Below are 19,130 nucleotides of genomic sequence, written 5' to 3'. Positions count from 1 at the left end.
GTAAGGGTCCCCCTGCTGTCCAGCACACAAACTCCAGTGTGAAAAAAAAGGGTTGTTAATTTTGTCTTGGATTGTGTTTTATTTTTTTTTTCCTTTTTTTTCCTTTTTTTTATTTTTCCCCCCTTTCCTTTCCTTTCCTTTCCTTTCCTTTCCTTTCCTTTCCTTTCCTTCCTTCCTTTCCTTTCCTTTCTTTCCTTTCTTCTTCCTTTCCTTTCCTTCCTTTCCTTTCCTTTCTTTCCTTTCCTTTCCTTTCCTTTCCTTTCCTTTCCTTTCCTTTCCTTTCCTTTCCTTTCCTTTCCTTTCCTTTCCTTTCCTCCTTTCCTTTCCTTTCCTTTCCTTTCCTTCTTTCCTTTCCTTTCCTTTCCTTTCCTTTCCTTTCCTTTCCTTTCCTTTCCTTTTCCTTTCCTTTCCTTTCTTTCCTTTCCTTTCCTTTCCTTTCCTTTCCTTTTCCTTTCCTTTCCTTTCCTTTCTTCTTTCCTTTCCTTTCCTTTTCCTTTCCTTTCCTTTCTTTCCTTTCCTTTCCTTTCCTTTCCTTTCCTTTCCTTTCCTTTCCTTTCCTTTCCTTTCCTTTCCTTTCTTTCCTTTCCTTTCCTTTCCTTTCCTTTCCTTTCCTTTCCTTTCCTTTCCTTTCCTTTCCTTTCCTTTCCTTTCCTTTCCTTTCCTTTCCTTTCCTTTCCTTTCCTTTCCTTTCCTTTCCTTTCCTTTCCTTTCCTTTCCTTTCCTTTCCTTTCCTTTCCTTTCCTTTCCTTTCCTTTCCTTTCCTTTCCTTTCCTTTCCTTTCCTTTCCTTTCCTTTCCTTTCCTTTCCTTATCATCTTAAGAAACCTTAGTTCAAGTAATCAGAAAAGAAAACAAAGCAGTTTCTCTCTGAGGACGTTTTCTACCTCCTAGTCCACAAATGCAGGCTTCTTTCTTCTCTTTCTGTCATCTCAGCCCTTGTGTGCTCCTCAGACGGACAAGGCTCAGCTCCACCAGGGTAGGGAGGTGGAGCTGAGGGTTCAAGCCCAGAAGATGGCTTGTTCTGCTACCTAGGAGAGCCCTGCTGGGCAGAAAGGGAGCAGGTGAGAGGAAAGGGAGACATTTCCACCCCCTGTGATGGCTGTCTCCTCAGAGAAGTGTTTCGTGTGGGTGCAAGTGGCCTCTGTGTTGCCCTAAAACTAAAATGTGCCTCTGCCTAGCACTGACTCTCTCTAGGCAGCTTTCCACTAAGTTTCCAGGAGCAGTTGGTTGCCCTGTGAAGGTGCTTGTTGGCTGCTCTGAATTGTACCCTCCAATGCTTTGGAGACAGAGCTGCCTGCACTGGCAGCAAAGGGAGTCCATTGGCCTTGTGTGGGTCCTCTAAGTTACCTTGCTGCAACGTGCAGTTATTTTCAGGTAATTAAATTAAGAAGCTACTAGCGGTGCCTTGATGACGCAAATTGTACAGAAGAATTATTCATGACTGGCAGAGCTCCGTATGACCTAGATCCTTGCAGAGATTAGTAGTGAGGCCTTTCAGTCACGTCCCCGGCTGTGACAAAGAAGTGAATAAACCCAGGGCATCTATCAATGGAGGTCACTGTATGTGAGTGTTCCCCACAGCACCGATCTCCAAAGGCTCTTTCCCAGAATGTGTTGGAGTAATGTGCAAGATCTTGAGGAGAGTATCTCTTATTTCGTTGTTTCAGATCCAGCTCCGCTGAAGTAGTGGGGTATTTCAAATTCCTTTACCTAATGTCATTGCTGATCACTGGCCTCTGGCCATGAATTTCGGTGACGCCACAACCACAGCTGTCTGTGAGAAATTAGACACTGCGTGCAGAAACCCAATACTGGAGAGAGATGAAGTCTGTCGAAGAAGTCATGTCCTAGGGGATTCAAAATCATTTTATTTATACTATCCTTCTGCGTTGAGCAAGTTGGTGTAACCACAATGAACGTAAGTGAGCTGAAATTGCAAGTGTCTTTGGCAGACATAGAAGAAATATAGGCAGCTAATGGAAAGTTGGCAGCTGGACAAGATGTGCCTCTGGTTTGAATCTTTCAGTGCCATAAAGTTACAATGAAGGCAGAAGGTGTCAGCACCGCATTAAGTGGTGCAGGAAGTCCTCCGAGGTAATGCACAGCAAAGATATATGGTTATCTGCAGCTCAGGACTGAATGGGCTGTACGAAAAATATTAGATTAGCACCTAGTGGATGTCTTCAAAATTTTCACAGCTGTAGGGCCAGTCCATAGTTCTGCATGAGCAAATTTTGGACAATTCCTGTTCTGTTTCCATGATGGAGCAGGTCCACAAAGGAAAAAAAAAAAAAGCAATATGAGGATGGCTGGTCACAGCAGACTATGTTTAGGGGGCTTTTGCCACATTTTGGTCTACTAACTGATGTATTAAAAAATTATCCATCCTTTTTAAGGCAAGACCAGGCACCAACACTTAAATGGTGTTTAAAATGGCTGCTCAAATACTGTGGAAGTGAAATGTGTGATCAAGTTGAAAACTTTCACTAGTAAGTGCTGTGAACTGTCACTTATCTGAGAGCAACAGCTCTTGAAGAACATTACTGGAAATGTAGCTAAAACTGTCCCTTGGCCACACGGTGGCAGTTCATTCCTAGCTATTCTGCAGCCCTCCTATTTCTGTGATCAGCAAGAGAACTGAGGATAAAAGGAAAATGGGAATGTTTTGTCCTGCTTCATCAACAGAAGTCAGTGTGTGTATTTGTTATTCACTTCTAGGCTGTTGAATTGACAAACACTTGTTTGGCAGTTTCCAATTAACATTAGCTCTTTAAATGAGTTTATTCTTCCAGGGAGATTATTTCCTTAGGAAATAGATAACCATGACATCATAGGAGACACCGAGATCTCAGCAAATCATGTCTGAGATGCTGACCACTTGCTGCATCTGGAAGAAAATGGCCAAAATAATGTAATTGTCAGAAACTATGCATTCTTAGGCACAGAAAACACAGAGAGAGGTTAAAACTAATAAGCAGAGGATTTGAAAATTCAAAGTTTAGTCTTGAGATAAGCCTAAATTAATCTGACCTGATTTTGAAGTTGCTTCCAAAGCCTAGGAGAATGAATATATGAGGTTACTAGCATCTTAGGTCCTGTAATGCTGTTATTCCAGAATTTGTTAATCCAGGCAGCTGGTTAATCAAAAGCTAACCTGCTCCTACTATTGTGGTTTCCAGGGAATTTTTATGTGTAGTGCATGCACTCTGAACTTCTTGAGGACTTTTTTTTTTTTTTTTGATGTCCTTGCACAGGTTATGACTACACACTGGCGACATGAACTTTCATTAATTCAGATGGTTCTATGGTCCCAAGGTGTTCAGATTAATGAAGTTCCCTGCATTAATAAGGTCCAGGTATAATAGCAGTGCTGGAACTGCTTACACATAGGCTTTCAGTCTGGGCTTGCTTCTGGTTTGTTATATGACATTGTTAACTAACAAACTCAGTACGGTTGTCTTCAGATACTTGTATGGGGAACAGCAAAGAGAGAATGGGGATTGATAAACAATATTTTTTTTTATTGTTTGTAAGTTAGATAAATAGATATAAAGCTTCATTATACCTTCACTGATTCATCTCATTCTTACTTTAGCTTCATTTTTCAGTTTCTAATATGCAGAACTAATTTCTGTCCCCTTCACCACAAAGATATAGATCTTTGCTGCACTAGGAAAGTGAGCAGATCAGTCAAAGGACTCCAGTGTGAGCAGAGCTGAGCTGTAATTACAGCTGAGTAAATTGAAGTGAGTGTACTTGGGACGAGGTTTTCAGTTGTCCTTAGTGAGATTTTCTAAAAGCATGTAACCAGCATCAGTGGTGACTGTGACAATTGCACTGGTGCCTGTCTACTTTTGGAAAAGATGGTTTTGAGCCAAGCTTGAGAAGCTCCACTTGTAGGAATGAAATTAGACTGAGATAAGTCCAAAATTAGCCCAGTCTGGCTAACTTTAGGCCTTGTTAACTTGAAGCTCTCAAGTAGTGCAATTCTTAAAAAAACTAATCATCCCACACCTTTATCAGATTTCCACAGCCCTTGCCACTCTCTTCATGCAGCACTGTTGGTTGTTACTGGTGTTCCCATGTAACTAGAGCCCTAAAGATTTGTTGATAGTGTTCCTAGAAGTGCAATTACTCACAAAACTAGAATTTCCATGAAAGCCATGTGAATATGAGGACTGCTGCTGCTCTTATATTCATACAAGTATGTCCAAAGTCTCTTGCAAAAGTACCCCTGTGCCAGGGGATACTGCACATGTCAACATGGTGTTTTCCACAGGCAAGAAACGCCTCAACACTCATCCTGTTCCTTGGGAGATTTGTACGTTGAAGTAAGGTTTGGAAGAACAGAGACTGATCTCCCTTACTTTGGTAGGTCCAGAGCTCTTCTGTTGACTGTAGGGGGCTGAAAGGAACCAAAAGATAGGAAGGAATTTATTTACCTAGTAAGGATCTCAGGATGAAGAGTTTCAGTTTAAACATTTCCTTTTTAAACACAGTATGAGTCATACATCTCATATGGTATGATGTCTTATGGTGACAAAAATCAGCAGGACTTTCAGGTGCAGTCGGTACGCAACTTGTGGAAAGTTTCTGGTCAGCTAAGAGACTGGGCAGGTAGTGGGCTGCCCTTGGCTGGATAGACTGAGATACATACAGATGGACTACATTTGATCCGGCTCAACAGCAGCACTTGAACGAATGAGCAGCATACTTCCACAGTCCATGGGTTTCAAACCTGTTCTATTAAAAATAATATCCACCCCATCCCCAACATCTCCTGAGCAACTTCAGATTTTTCACCCTGAAACACAGTTCAGACTCAGACCAACAAAAATACTTTTCTCTTTGTTTTCTTCAGAGCAATATGCCCTGCTCTCCTGGGAAAGGAATAGCAAATAATGTTTTTGTTTTTGTTTTTGTTTTTTGTTTTTGTTTTTGTTTTTCTTTCTTTATTTTTTTTTTTAATTCACTGTGAGTCTCTCAATCCTGTATACCACGGGCTCTAGACATTCAAAACTGAAGTACTAGAAAAAAAAAAAAAGAAACAAAGAAGAAAAGAAAACTCACAGTTGGTGTGCCAGAACAGCAACAAGCAGGAGCAACCTGGTCACTGTAAAGAGCTGAGAGCACCTGCCTTGCAGAAGCCGTGAGCAGACAGCCAAAGCATGGTAAGCTTCTTTCAGCATCACTGCTTAAGATGAAAATATGCGGTGAGAGAACACTTTAAAAAAAATTCAATAGCAAGCTTTGTAAGTCAGATTTAAATGCCAATTGTGGTGTGGTTTTCCCAAACAAAACAGTTGCCTTTCACTCAAGTCTGATATGAGATCCATTAATTTCCCTTTTTTATTCTGTCAATAGTTTTGCCATATTGGTTCTAAAAGGGTTCAAATTACCCAGAGATGATTTTCTTGTAACTGTCTTTAATTACAGTCTGGCTTCAAAATTTACTATGTTTTCCTTATGGAAACTTGGAATACTGATGTGAAGAATTTAGGACTGAGGGTCAAAATGAGGAGAGCTATTAAAAAAACAAATGTACACAAGACGAGGGCATTGCTGTTTTCTTTAGAGGGTTGCCATTACATTTTAACTAGTGTTTCAAGAGCTCTGTTTTTCCCCTTTTATTCCATGAGGTGTAATATGTTAATGTTTTCCCTCCCTTTACTATGGATTTATCAATTCCTGTCTGAAATCTCTTATTATAGAGAACTTTGGTAGAGGGACCTGGGAAAAAACTTCATTACATATTCTGTCCTCCAGAAGAGAAGCACTGGTTCTGGATGGGGACTTTTGTAATGGGACTGAAGGGGGTTAAAATCTGATTACGTAGAGAAGAGGATTATCAAAAGAACTGGGGCCCCCACAGCTCTACACTTCACAATTATAATTAATTCACAGCAGCCTGTGCCAAAATTAAGTGCTGAGTCATATCCCCATAGAAGCCGAGCGGATTGTGCTCAGTGTAAATCAGGAAAGTACTCAGAAGAAGCAAAGACATCCCACTTCAGCGGTGACAGATGCATTTATCTGTGAGATTAATAGCGCTTTTACCTTCTGCCAGGTTCACCTTTCCCCTCTGGGATTGTTGCATATGTGTTGGATATACTGGACAGAGTCCAACAGAAGACCACAAAGACGAGGAAGGGCCTGGAGCACCTCTCCTGTGAGCAGAGGCCAGGAGGGCTGGGACTGCTCAGCCTGGAGAAGAGGAGGCTCAGGGGGATCTCACCCAGGGCTGTGAATCCCCGCAGGGAGGGGGCAAATACATACTTATGAGGGATGTGGCCATCAACTGGAAGGGTTTTCTGGACCAGGGAATGGGAAGGTGGGCCTCTGTCCAGGTAACCCTGTGCTGTGCCTCTATCAGATCTCCTAGGGCTTGTACAGGTGCTGGGACAGTATGCACATGTGTGTGCATGTCTGTGTGTGTGTGCAAAGCCAGGAGCCGTGACTCCTGTTTCATTGACAAAAAGGATGATTTCATTAACAGACCATAGAAAGTACATTTATAGCTTAAAACAACAACAACAACAAAACAACCCCCCCCCCAAACCAAAAAAAACCACCACCACAAACCCACAAAACAAACAAGCAAATAAAAAACAAAACAAAACAAAACAACAAAAAAACACAAACCCTCACAAGGTTCACAGCATATTAACAGAGTCTACTACTTTTGGGGCATACTCTTTGTTCAGCAGAAATGTTAAATAACAGGTCCACGGCAATGGACATGTTAGAAGTGTCGATACGGAAAAATGAGCAGAGAGATTTCTCACTGGTAATTTTTGAAACAACAGCTTCAGCGGCTGTAAGGTGGTTTGCATGGCACACAGCTCTGCTCCCTGAGAAAGAATTTCCATCCCAATCTGCATTGCTTGCCTTAATTATTAATATGAAGACTAAACACAGACAGATGGCAAAATAAACTCTGTTAGGTTGGTGTGAATCTGAAGTTCCTTCCACCAACATAACTGGGAGGAGATATTGAGCCAAAACATATAGAAAGCTCTTGATGTGAGTCTGAGTTGTCACAGTTTGCACAAAAAGATCCGAGAGTCAAGTTCTTGGCCTCTGGGTACTGTATATCAAAACGGAGTGGAAGGTGACATTTGTGGAGGTTTTCTGGCTCCCTTCAGCATGCACACACATGCTTAGGTTGGGCCTCGCACTCATTCTTGTCTGAATCTGGCAACTTTCTTTCTGTGCTAAGCCGATAGTAGTTTTATCATTCAGATGTTTACTTGTGTTGTGCCTGTGAGCACGCCAGAAATGCTCAGACTGTTCTGCTTGCACTCAATTTTTCTGCTCTCAGCCTCTGAAATAGGTTAGCACACAGTGTGTTTTGTTCCTCCTCCTTCCCTCAGTACAACTGCATTTCTCCAGTAGTGCCTTACTGCATTAACATCAGGAGAACAGGAGGAGAAATGTAATGATAGATATTGGCCAAAGCACAAGAGCATGCAGAGAGAGGGCTGGCTGGTGTAAGCATTCTGTATGACATGTAAAGAAGTGCATGCACCTGAATTCCTCTGGAGCAGGGTATGTGGGCTCACATTCAACCTGTGTAACTCTGGTTGGCACAACCCTTCCCATCTAAAGATTTATGCACCTAGTATAAGCCATGCCTAAACTCCCTGTGCTCAGCACGGGCTGACAGCCATTCATACAGGCTGTTCATCTCTGAGGTAGCATGGGTAGGATGAATCACCTTCTGAAAATGCCTTTCTCATGGTCTATAAAAGGACTCTCAGCAATTAGCTCTGATTTACCTGCATGGTTTTTATCAACCCAAAGTCAGGTGGAAGGAATTGCAAATCTTTTCTTTGCAACACGTGTGATATCTTAGAGCAATATGTCATTCAGCCAGATGGCTGAATATCCAGACATGCTCGAATCCAATGCTCCTTGTCATAAGTGGAAAGGAGTCATATGCTTAAGCACACTGAGGGTAGTCTGAATACCTCTGTCCCTACCTCCGCAGTTTTTATGCTGTTTTGCTGATACTTACAGGGCCATCAGAAAAGGATTGCAGATTAAATTAACCTCAGTAGCTGCACTGGGAAGAAATCTGAATTTACTGTGGCCTGCTTTATGTGGTTAGTTGGTCAGATCTAGAAATTAATCATGACAGGCCATGTCCACATGAGGAGCATCATAGGTGGATAAGAGTGATACTTAATGTAGGTTAGGGCACCAAGAGATGAATCCTCAATCATGAATGTTCTTTGTGTAGGGGGAAGTTTTGTTTGTTGTGGCACAGTGGTGTAGGTCAAGGTTTTTGGAAACTTCCTCTGATTTTAGGTGTTCAACTTAAAACACTTGGTCACCAAGTCCTTTGAAATATTTCAGACTGGTTGTCCAAAACCTACCTTTGAAACCTTGATGTTAACTGCTCCTCTAAACTCATATCATCTTTCTTTCCTTGTCATCCTTTGCATGCTCCCATTGCTCCAGGTTTTTTTCCCATAGCGTTTTTTGTAGCATCTAACACTGCAGGGCCGGAGGCTTGTCTGGGACCTTTAGAATTTGGTCAAGTGCAGAAGATGCAGAGGAATGCAAGCTACGCACATACTCTGATGCGCCATTATTTGTGGTGTTCTGCCTGTTTTTCTTATTGAGAGCATCTATGGATCTTCCTTATCAACAGGGAGGGCATGGACAGCTCTGTGCTGAGCTGAAAATGCTTAGGATAAACAGGCATAATGAGATAAGGCAATCTGAAGAGGTAATGTTAACGTTTTATTTTCTCACATGGCTTTTCCACTTGCAATTATATTAGAGGAGCTATGCCTCCTGACAAAAGCACAGAACTCGCACTATTCTGAAGTTCACCTCAGCCCACCACTCCAAAGAAATCTTGACAGGGGGATCAAGAAATCGATTAAATTTCCTTATTGCTCCTTGGGAGTTACTTATATTAAAATAAGAAGTTTAAAGAATGCTATGCCCTGCTTCCTGGTTCTCCTGTGTTCAACACTATCACTGGCAGGTTCATTTTCAGAAGGAACTAATTTGGGTGTTTTTCCCTCTGTTTTGCTTGATGCCATTATCCTCCATATTTTTCAGAACCCAGGCAGGAGGCAAAAACACCTTCATGACCTATGCTGTGTACGATGAAGTTACAACCATATGGCTGATTTAAGAAGCCTGTGACACACTAAATAAAGACTGTTTGCTACTTCTCTGCAGCTTAGTAAGCACTGACATCAAACTCATTGCCTCCTGGCAGACCTTGCTGTCATGCCAAGATGCCAGATTGTGGCAGATCTGCCCATATCCTTTCTCTGAGGGCAAAGGGAATTATTTTCCATCCCAGAGTAAGCCCTGTGAAGATTTGTGCTCCAGAAGATACAGTCTTCCTCATGTACATGGTGAAATGACATGCAAAGGGCATGGACTGTAGAGACAGGAACATATACTCTGCTTTTGATGATTAGTTTTGCATTAGACTATGCTCCAGGCCTTTCACCCTGTTGTCAAAGTGACACATCTAGATGCTAGATCTAGTCAATCCTCTTGTAGACAGGCTTCACTTGGCATAAGCAAGCCTGTGTAAAACCAAGCAGTGAAATGTAGGCTACATTCATAAAATCTTATCTGTCTGTTGACCAGGCATCCTGGTAATCTCATCCTAGCAATGGTGTTCTTCAGAGCTCTGTTCTTCTTGTTCAGTAGTGGTCCCAAATCCAAAAGTGTTGCCAGATTCTTTGCTCTTGTCAGTTGTTATAGTTTTTCCAGGTCTTTTTTTTTTTTCTTTTTTTTTTTCCCAAGCTTCAGCTGTAATGTTCCCTTCTTTATCTTTCTAAAGACACCTCCATCAGTTTTCCATAGCTCATTCTCTTCTGAATAGGCAGCCTTTAGAATGCACAATAGCAAATATCCTTCTTGCTGCTCAAAGAGCATCTCCTACAGACCCACAAGCCCCCAGAGTCTATATCATACCTTTTTTCACATACAGGTGCTTCAGATACCTTGTAACACCTAAAATGTCACAAGACTGCAATATGTTGATAACTGAACTGAGCCCAAAGTGTAGGATTCAGGTCCAGTCTGTAGCCACTTAAGTGTTGGTGTCCACACATGACTTAGATGTCTAAGCTCCCACGAAAGATGATGGCGATCTAGTCAATGGATCAAAGGGAGTCTGCAGTTTTTCAGCTGACCAGATGTACATCTCTGCCTCCAAGAAATAAGTAACTCTAGACTCCTTTCACTCATTCTTGAGAAGCTCAATTCAGGTGCATAATTGTAGGCACCTTCTTCCTCTTGAAATTATCTTTCTCTGGAAACTATCTTCAGCTGATGAATATGGCTCACACCCTTATGGAGCTGTAGCATTGGGCAATATGGGCCCCTAGCATGTCTCAAATATCACTATAGACCTGTATTTAGGCTTTGGAAATGAGCCTGAACTCTCTGTTCACTTATCAATGGCATTTAGACATATAGGTCATTAGCAGATAACTATTTGCAAACAATTAGGCATAGGTACCTCCAATATGAACTTAATCCTACACATAGGTCTGCTTCAGGATATGATTAAATGCTGGAGACATTGCAGGGGAGCCTGGTAGAGTTCATTAGGAATTTAGAAGTCCTTCACAGCTACCTTGTTAAAGGGTGGGCAATGAATCTGCCTTCAAGCCCATCCTAGGCTGCCCCTATGGAGGCATGGGGAAATGGACACCACTGTCCAGGCTATTGGAGGGTGTACAATCTCTGCATGAAGAGGCAGGGCCTTGTTCTTTGAATTCATGCTTGCACAAGGTAACATCCCTCTCTGTTTCTCCCTAGAGATAACCAAAGCTCATGAGAGACAGGTAGCACTCCTGTGTGGTCTGCCCCAGATTAACACTGAATTTCATCAGCAATATTTCAAAATACAAAATCCACAAAGCAAACAAAAAGGGATGTCTCACTCCAGTAAGTTAGGTTGTTTTGTTGATCCTTGGCTGAGACATGTTATTTTACTTCAAATATAGAATACTGATTTCACCAGCAGCTGATGTGCCCAAGATATTTTTAGACTCTGTACATCTTTGGAAATGCTATGAAGTTCTGTTCTGAAAAAATCTGGGTCTTCACCTTTCTGTACTAGGAAATGAATGCACCATCCTTTTGTGTGGAAAGGAGGACAGACAGAAGAATGCTTCTTCACCACTATTTTACCAGGAAGGGTCTTTGTCATATCTGTAAGACAGAAGTGCTACCTCACTTGCAATGCACCTGGCCAGGCATGCCCTAAAAATCTTGATTCAAGGAAATCTGTGAATACAGGACACTTTCTCAGGAAGCGGAGTCATATACACAGGTCCATAATATAAAAAAATTATATAAACAATTATTATATTTCCTTCTACTCCTCCTCCCTATATTGTTCTTCTGAAATGTCTGTGTGTTTCTGGATGCCAAGCTTCGGATAAAATAGATAAACAGTTACACAAGCAGCACAGCTGGCAAATCTGACCAGTAAGCAGGGTGGTGAGACACTTCTTGGGCACGCTGGGAGTGATAGTCCCTTTACCAACACAACTATAGCTAGAAGAGGCTGTATGAACAAAGCTTAAGCTACTTCTGAAACATACTTGTGTGTCTAGAAATGCTGTGCATTGGAATAAGCACATAGAATTGTAGAGTCGTAAAATAGCCTGAATTGGAAGGGACTCACAAGGATCATCAAGTCCAACTCCTGGTTCCACACAGGACCACCCAAAAATGATTTGCATTATCTGTGCTTACAAGTGTCTGAGATCTAAGCCGGTCATTATGACATTTAAAGAGACAGCTTTGGCTGTTCTTCTGAAGATCAGGATTTATTTTCTGTACATGTGTATGCATTACTGTGAACATTACATTGTCATGAGCAGTGGAACTCAAGAAAAATTAACAATTGCTTGTCTTAGTCCTATGGCTTTAACTTGGTATATCCAAATAGTTGTGGTTATGCAGTTGATGCCTTTATGCAGTGATGGATACTCTATAAATACCATAGATAGAAAGTAACTGAGATAACATTTAAAAGGTGAGATGCACATTGTGGTTTTGGGTTTATAATTTTACGTTGGGCATGGGAGACAAAACTTGCTTTCCCAGCTTTTAATAATACAATTATAAAATTGCCTAGTGTTTCTTTTTCAAAAAGATACCTGCTTTCTTACTTTTTCTACCCCTCAACAGCACAAACACAAAGAAGATTCAGAGTTTGAACCATTCTTACTCTGAATGAAATCGAGCCAGATGTTGACTTCAGTTCTTCTGGTGTAAATCTGGAATCATTGTACCTTGACGAAAACTATTGGAGAAGTGCAAAGTTGCAGGAACATAAATCATTATTAAATCTGGTTATAATTTATTACATATTTTATACCAAATAGTCCTGCTGATGATCTAGGTAACAAGAGAAAGGCAGGTTAAGTGAGAGGGAGAAGAGAAAAGATTTTTCATAATGTAAATGTAGAATAATTTACTTAAACCATTAGACCACCATACAAAACCATGATTACTTTTAAAACAGATAAACTAGAGTCTATTCCCATACAGTTCTTCAACAGTGAAGCAACAATGGAAATTCTTAATCGAGGAGAAGAAGAGGAGCTGTTGTGTTTTAACCCGGCTGGTAGCTAAACACCACACAGCTGTTCGCTCACCCTCCCCCCTCTCTCTCTGGGATGGGGGAGAGAAACGGGAAAGTGAAGCCGGTGAGTTGAGATAAAGACAGTTTATTAAGACAGGAAAATAATAATAACAATAATAATAATAATAGTGATAATGGTAATAGTATTAACAATAATAATGTGTAAGAAAACAAGTGATGCACAATGCAATTGCTCACCACCCGCTGACCGATGCCCAGCCTATCCCCGAGCAGCCGGCCCCCCACCCCGGCCAGCCACCCCTATATATTTTTTAGCATGACGTCAGATGGTATGGAATACCCCTTTGGCCAGTTCCTAACTGGAACCAGGACAGGAGCACAAAGGGAGAGAGAAGCATGTAGTATTCCTGGTGCTGCAGAAGTTTAACAGCCCAAAAAGAAACACAAGACTAGACATAAACTCAGAAAATGGAGCCTTTCATAAAGATAATGAGGTGCATTCAAAGATTTACAGAAATGAGGAAAATTGCTTACAATTTTCTCTGCCAGTTTGGCTTTCTTTTCATCTACCAGAAATATTTTAGAGATAACACACATTACCGCCTTGAAGTTTAAAGAGGGATGGAGGAAGATGAGTTGGATTGTCTTTTATCTTGCCTTTCCCACAGGACAATTGTCTGTGAGCTAAATCAGGCCAAGTGGTTGTATTTTATGCAGGTGTAAATGACTGAGGGGTACTTCTCAAGTGCGATTCAGCTGTCATATTTTAGATGTCTATTTTCAGATGAGATGATTTGTACTGCAGAAATGCTGATTGCTTCTTATTGACTATAAAGGAAGCCTCAGGTGACCAGCTCAGATAATAGAAAAACAACAACAAAAAATAATGTTAGAGAGTATTTGTGAAAGACTGTATGAGCATATAATGAAACAATGTGTCACCACTCTTTCACAGGCTGAAGCAAAATGGATATTGCATGCACCACTGCCATCTCATGTTTACTACGTGATTATCTTTCAGCCTTCATGTTATCTTAGTATATCATGTTAAAACAGTCTTCCAGGATGACTCATATCATATGAGCATGAACATGAACACACTCACATATGTTCTTCTCTAGGCTATTCCCTCGAAAGCACAAGATGAAGCTTCTCAGGAGATGAAGAATTGTTCAACATTGTTATGAAATTGAGAGAAGAAATCCTGCTGGGATACTGTGTGAAGTGTGTGAAATTAAGGCAAGGTGAGAGAATGTCCTCTTTACCTCCTCTACAAGGATCAGACTGAGATATAGGTCTCAGCAGTACAGACACTTTCCCACGAGGGACACAGCCTGCTGAATATAAATATTGTAGGCAGTGAGTCACCAAAGATGATGTCACTGATTTATGCAAGGATTGCAGATTTTGGACTTGGTGAGAGAGGTTTTCTCATCTAAATGCAGCTAGGTTGTCATATGCAGTGAGTTTATTTTCTTCTGATTTTATTTTCTCCTGATTGTTGTATTTTTTACTTTTGCCTAACTTCCATTTGTATAGTTGGGTTCACTGGATGAGCTGCTCAGGAAAAAGGCATATTCTGGATCTCCTTACGTTACTTTCAATTCTATGCGCGTTTTGTCCTGGAAGGAGGTTGGGTTTTCAGCAGTTACATAATTGCTGCGGTTGCTTATACAACCAGAGGAGGAGACAGGAACTGTTCTCAGTTAGATTTTCAAAGAGTCCAAAGTGAAAGAAATGCAACATACCTTTGATAAATGGTGTCAGATGGGACATGGATGTTTCGAAGGATGATGAAGGGGAAGAAAGCTCTTTCTTTATCAGAATGATAACTCTTCAGATATCAGATATGTACTGCTGATAGTTGTCTGCTACCACCACTAGTGTTTACACATACACACATATGTACACACCTGTGCGTATGCTGGCTAAAGACAAGATCTATTTTGAGGATCATGAATTCATACATAGTATGAATATATATGTATGCCCAGATGTGCTGCATTTCAATGCTTTTTTGAGACTGCTTTTGGTTTCCCTTTGAACTCTTCCACTGTCAGTAAGAAAACAACTGCACTCTTGGCCAGCCACAGAATTTCACTAGGCTGAGGCAGCCAAGATACTGCTGTTTCTACCAAGACACATCAATAGCAACTATTGCTTTTCTGTGTCCATCGGAGTATTTGTAATGAAGAAAGTGCCATCTCAGAAGTCACCGAGGTAGCCTCCAGCACTATACAAAGCGGTTCTGTACAGCAATCAGAAAAATGTTTTTATTATTATGGGCAGAATCTTTTTCTGGCAGATTTTTCACAAAACTTATTTTCTGGACTTAAAATGTAAAACCGTAATGTGGGCAGAAATTTGGCACTGGGGAGCAGTTTCAACATGATAACTAAGGCTTTCTGCTGTTTTGCTTTTATATTTACTTTGGGAAATTAAAAATAATTTGGACATTGTTAATTTGCACATGACTATACCTGGGTTCAGGCATGCAGATTTCATTTTCCCTGTAATGTTTTCATGGCTTTTCCCTGACACATCAGTATGAACTTGTTGCTTTTACTTTGGTAAGGCTGCACTCATCAAGAAAGGGACAATGTCCAAGAACTGGAAAAAACAAAAACAAAAACATTTAGCCTGTTTCTTACAAATATTTCAAACTGCTTCATTACCCTATGTTTATTTCCTTACCAGAATAAATTTGCTAGCTACATTTTCACAGTACCTGTACTGTGTGTGGGGTAATTCTTTCCTAGGTGCAGGATCTTGCTCTTGCCTTTGTTGAACTTCATGAGGTTCCTCACTGCCCATCTCTCCAGTCTGCTGAGATCCTTCTGGTGTATCAGCCACTCCTCCCAGTTTTGTATCATCTGCAAACTTGCTGAGGGTGCACTCTATCCCTTCATTCAAGTCACTGATGAACAATTTACACAATACTGGAGCCAGTATTTTTTGTCCTTGGGGAACACTGCTAGCTACAGGTCTCCAACTAGATTATGTGCCGCTGATCACAACCCTCTGAAACCTACCATTCAGCTGGTTCTCAATCCACCTCACCACCCACTCATCCAGCTCACAATTCCTGAGCTTGCCTAAGAGTATATGAGATACTTGTCCAGAAAAGCTGTGGATGCCCCATCCCTGGACATGTTAAAGACCAGGTTGGAAGAAGCCCTGGGCAACCTGATCTAGTGGTTGCCATCCCTGTCCATTGCCAGGGGGTTGGAATTAGAAGACCTTTAATATCACTTCCAAACCAAGCTGTTGGGTTTTATGTGATTTTATGATTCTATAATATCATGGGAGACAGTGTAAAAAGTGTCAATTCATTCATTTGATGAAAGGTAACAAAAGTATTTCTACAGGCAAAGTAAAATGAAGGTTAACTGAAATAGTCTGTATTTTCTTGAAAATCTGAAAACAAAAATATTTTTTATTTTCTCAAAAAAAAAATCATCCCATAAAAATATTTAGCAAGTTTCTACAAATCAGTTTTGTTAAGATATTTTGTTCTGTGGAAAATAAAATTATTTTTGATTAATTATCTGATTATTTAGGATGAGTTTTTATAGAACATTTCTGAAGGTATAAAGAGCAGAAAGACATCCAACTCCTTCATCAAGACTTTTGCTTTAGCAGCACTTACACTTTTCAAAATCCTCTCCTTGGCATTAGTGCTTATTTTGTCTTGTGTTCTCTTACAGAAACTTTTAACTTATTTTTGATCTTTTTCCAGAGAAGCTTTGGGCTGAAGACAGGAGATTCTGCTGTGCATTTCCTTTCCATGCTGTGTTTGATGAAGCAGAAAGGCAATATTATTGGTTTGAACATGGAGCTAAACCTTTATTGCAGAGAAATAAGTCCATGGGCTGGCTCCTTACCTGGCATAAATTGTACCGGCCTTTTATGAAATTGATGCAGGTAAACTAATTTTTTTTTCCCAGAGCCTTTGTTATCTTATGTTGGAAATCAAGGAACACCACATTGTTCACTTAATGCTTGTGTTAATATACCTGAGAAATGAAAACAAACTTTGTCAGTGTTCTCAAAATGTGATGTACTTCAGAACTGGGAGGCTGGGGCTTTGTGATCTTCATAATTAAATGATACTATAGTGTTTCCCAAATGAAGGGGCTGAGACAGAAGCAGAATTCTGGCATTTGTGGAGTTAGAATTCTGTCAGAAGTTGAAGCACAAGAGTCAAGAATTTGGTCAGCCAAGAACCCCTCTATAGTCAGGGGTGAAAGAGAGATCTACAGACTACCTTCTTCAGGGGTTCAGAGTTCACAGTGCACATCAGGATCTTAGAGTGCCTCCTTTTATTCCTTGATTACAAGGGGAATTTAAAAGTGATAATGTCCCTACATTAAGTGCTTTAATCTGATGGGAACAGTGTGAATATAACCTGAGGATGTAATAGTGGGAGCAGGTCCTCCTTCCAAAGAGGGGATGAGAAACAGGGTTGCATATCATCCAGACTATCTTTATTTTTCTTTTCCTCTGTCACCATGGACTCAGTCTTTCCCCATCTCCTCTTTCCACACACATCTGCAGACACATGTTATGGCATTATCCTACATTTCTTTTGAAAGAAGTTTTTTTTTTTTCTTTCTTTTTTTTTTTTTTTTTAAATCTCTGTTCATAGCTTTCATTCCTTTCTTAGTTGGTGGAACTAGCAAGAAGATATGAATATTCAGAAGCTCATAACAGAAATATGGGACACAGGGACTTGTTTAGATAAATACTTTGCCATTATTGATCTACCAGTTACCATCCCCATTTTCAGCATAAGGAAATGCGTCATGACTTTTAGTTCTCAAAACAGAAGGAGAAAATTCATCTAAATCACAAAGAAACCAGTCTGAACTGGTGCTCAGCAGTATCTTTTTACTTCTCTTTCGTGGACTGAAAGAAGGGAGTGGAGAAAAAAAGCAAATAAAATAAACAAAAACAGACAAAAAACATGGAGAAGCTTTTTTGAATATATGTTTATAGAAAAAAAAAAAGTGTGATTCAGAATATCATCTCTCCTGAAAATTTTCTTGTTAGAACACTCCATTCATAAGCATCCACAATTCCAAATGTAATTTCCTGTATGTGTAGATTCGCTTTGCATTATCATATCTGCTCCCAGTGAGAGTTTTAGTGCTAACTGAAGTGGTAACAAAGGTATGTTACCAATGACCATATTCAAAAATCCTCTCATTAAAGCATCATTAGAATGATCTTAGTTATGTCCTTGTTCCTAACAACTAATTTTGAATGACACCTTGTCTGTCTTTCCATGAAGGTGATGGTTGATAAAATGTCTGTAAAACCTGCCAGGTCTCTTTGTTTCTGTTCCATGAAAAAAGTCCCACATTTGTTGTGTCATAGGGCAGGGACAGAAGATGATGGGTTGCACCATGGGCAGTGTATGTTTTCTAGGAAGGTTTTTAGGTGTACAAAGCTCTGCCTTGGTGGTTAGTTATGGTCTTGTCTTATTCCATGACCAGGTGCAATAGTCAAATACATAGGGGAGCTGCCTGATTGATTCTAGGGCACGAAAAACATTTACTGGCATTGTCTTGCCAGTGAATGAGGTATAACAGTGGGCAGGAGTGTGATGAGAGGAAGCCAAGGTTGTACCTCAGACTGTGCAGGAGGCTTTACTTGGTTGTTTATACTAGTCTGTTATTACAGCTTCCCTTCCCAAGGTTGGGACAAATGCTACTACATGTTTCTAAAAAATATTAAACATTATTGCTAGATTGTGTATGTTGTTTCTATCACAAATTAATCCATGGACTGAAAAGGTGTAAAGGAGAAATATGTGTGTTGGCAGTGTCACTAGCCCATGATTTTTTTAAAGGATGGATGACCTATGTGGAATCCATGCTGTGCATGATGCACTTGTTCTCCCCCAGGCTCTGCAGCTTGGCCTAACTAGAACTGCAGATGCAACTCCCTAGCATTAATGGGGTTACATTGGGATGGTGACCTGTCACTAGTGGGGCTCTCTGGGGCTCCATTTTAGGACCAGTCCTCTTCAGTGTTTTCATAAACAATTTGGATGTAGGACTTGAAGTTTTTTGAGCAAGTTCACAGGCAATACCAAATAGGGTGGAGCTGTTGACTCTGTCGAGGGTGGTGAGGCCTTGCAGAGAGATCTAGACAAATTAAAGAGCTTGGCAATCACCAACAATATGAGGTTTAACATGAGCAAGTGCCTGAGCACTTAACAAGAGCAAGCACCTGGGACCGGGCAACCCTGTCTATACATACAGACTGGGGGGACGAGAGGCTGGAGATTAGCCTCACAGAAAGGGATCTGAGGGTTGTGGTCACAGCAAGCTGAACACGAGCCAGCAGCGTGCCCTGGCAGCCAGGAGGGCCAACCGTACCCTGGGGTGCATCAGGCCCAGCACTGCCAGCGGGTGAGGGAAGGGATTGTCCCGCTCTGCTCTGCGCTGTGCGGCCTCGCCTCCAGCACTGTGTGCAGCTCTGGGTGCCACGGTGTAAGGAGGGCATAAAGCTATCAGTGC

This window comes from Anser brachyrhynchus, assembly GCF_964034855.1.
Source record: "Anser brachyrhynchus genome assembly, chromosome: 1".
NCBI lineage: Eukaryota > Metazoa > Chordata > Aves > Anseriformes > Anatidae > Anser > Anser brachyrhynchus.
The sequence above is the reverse complement of the archived record's forward strand: the minus strand, read 5'-3'. Positions refer to the sequence as shown.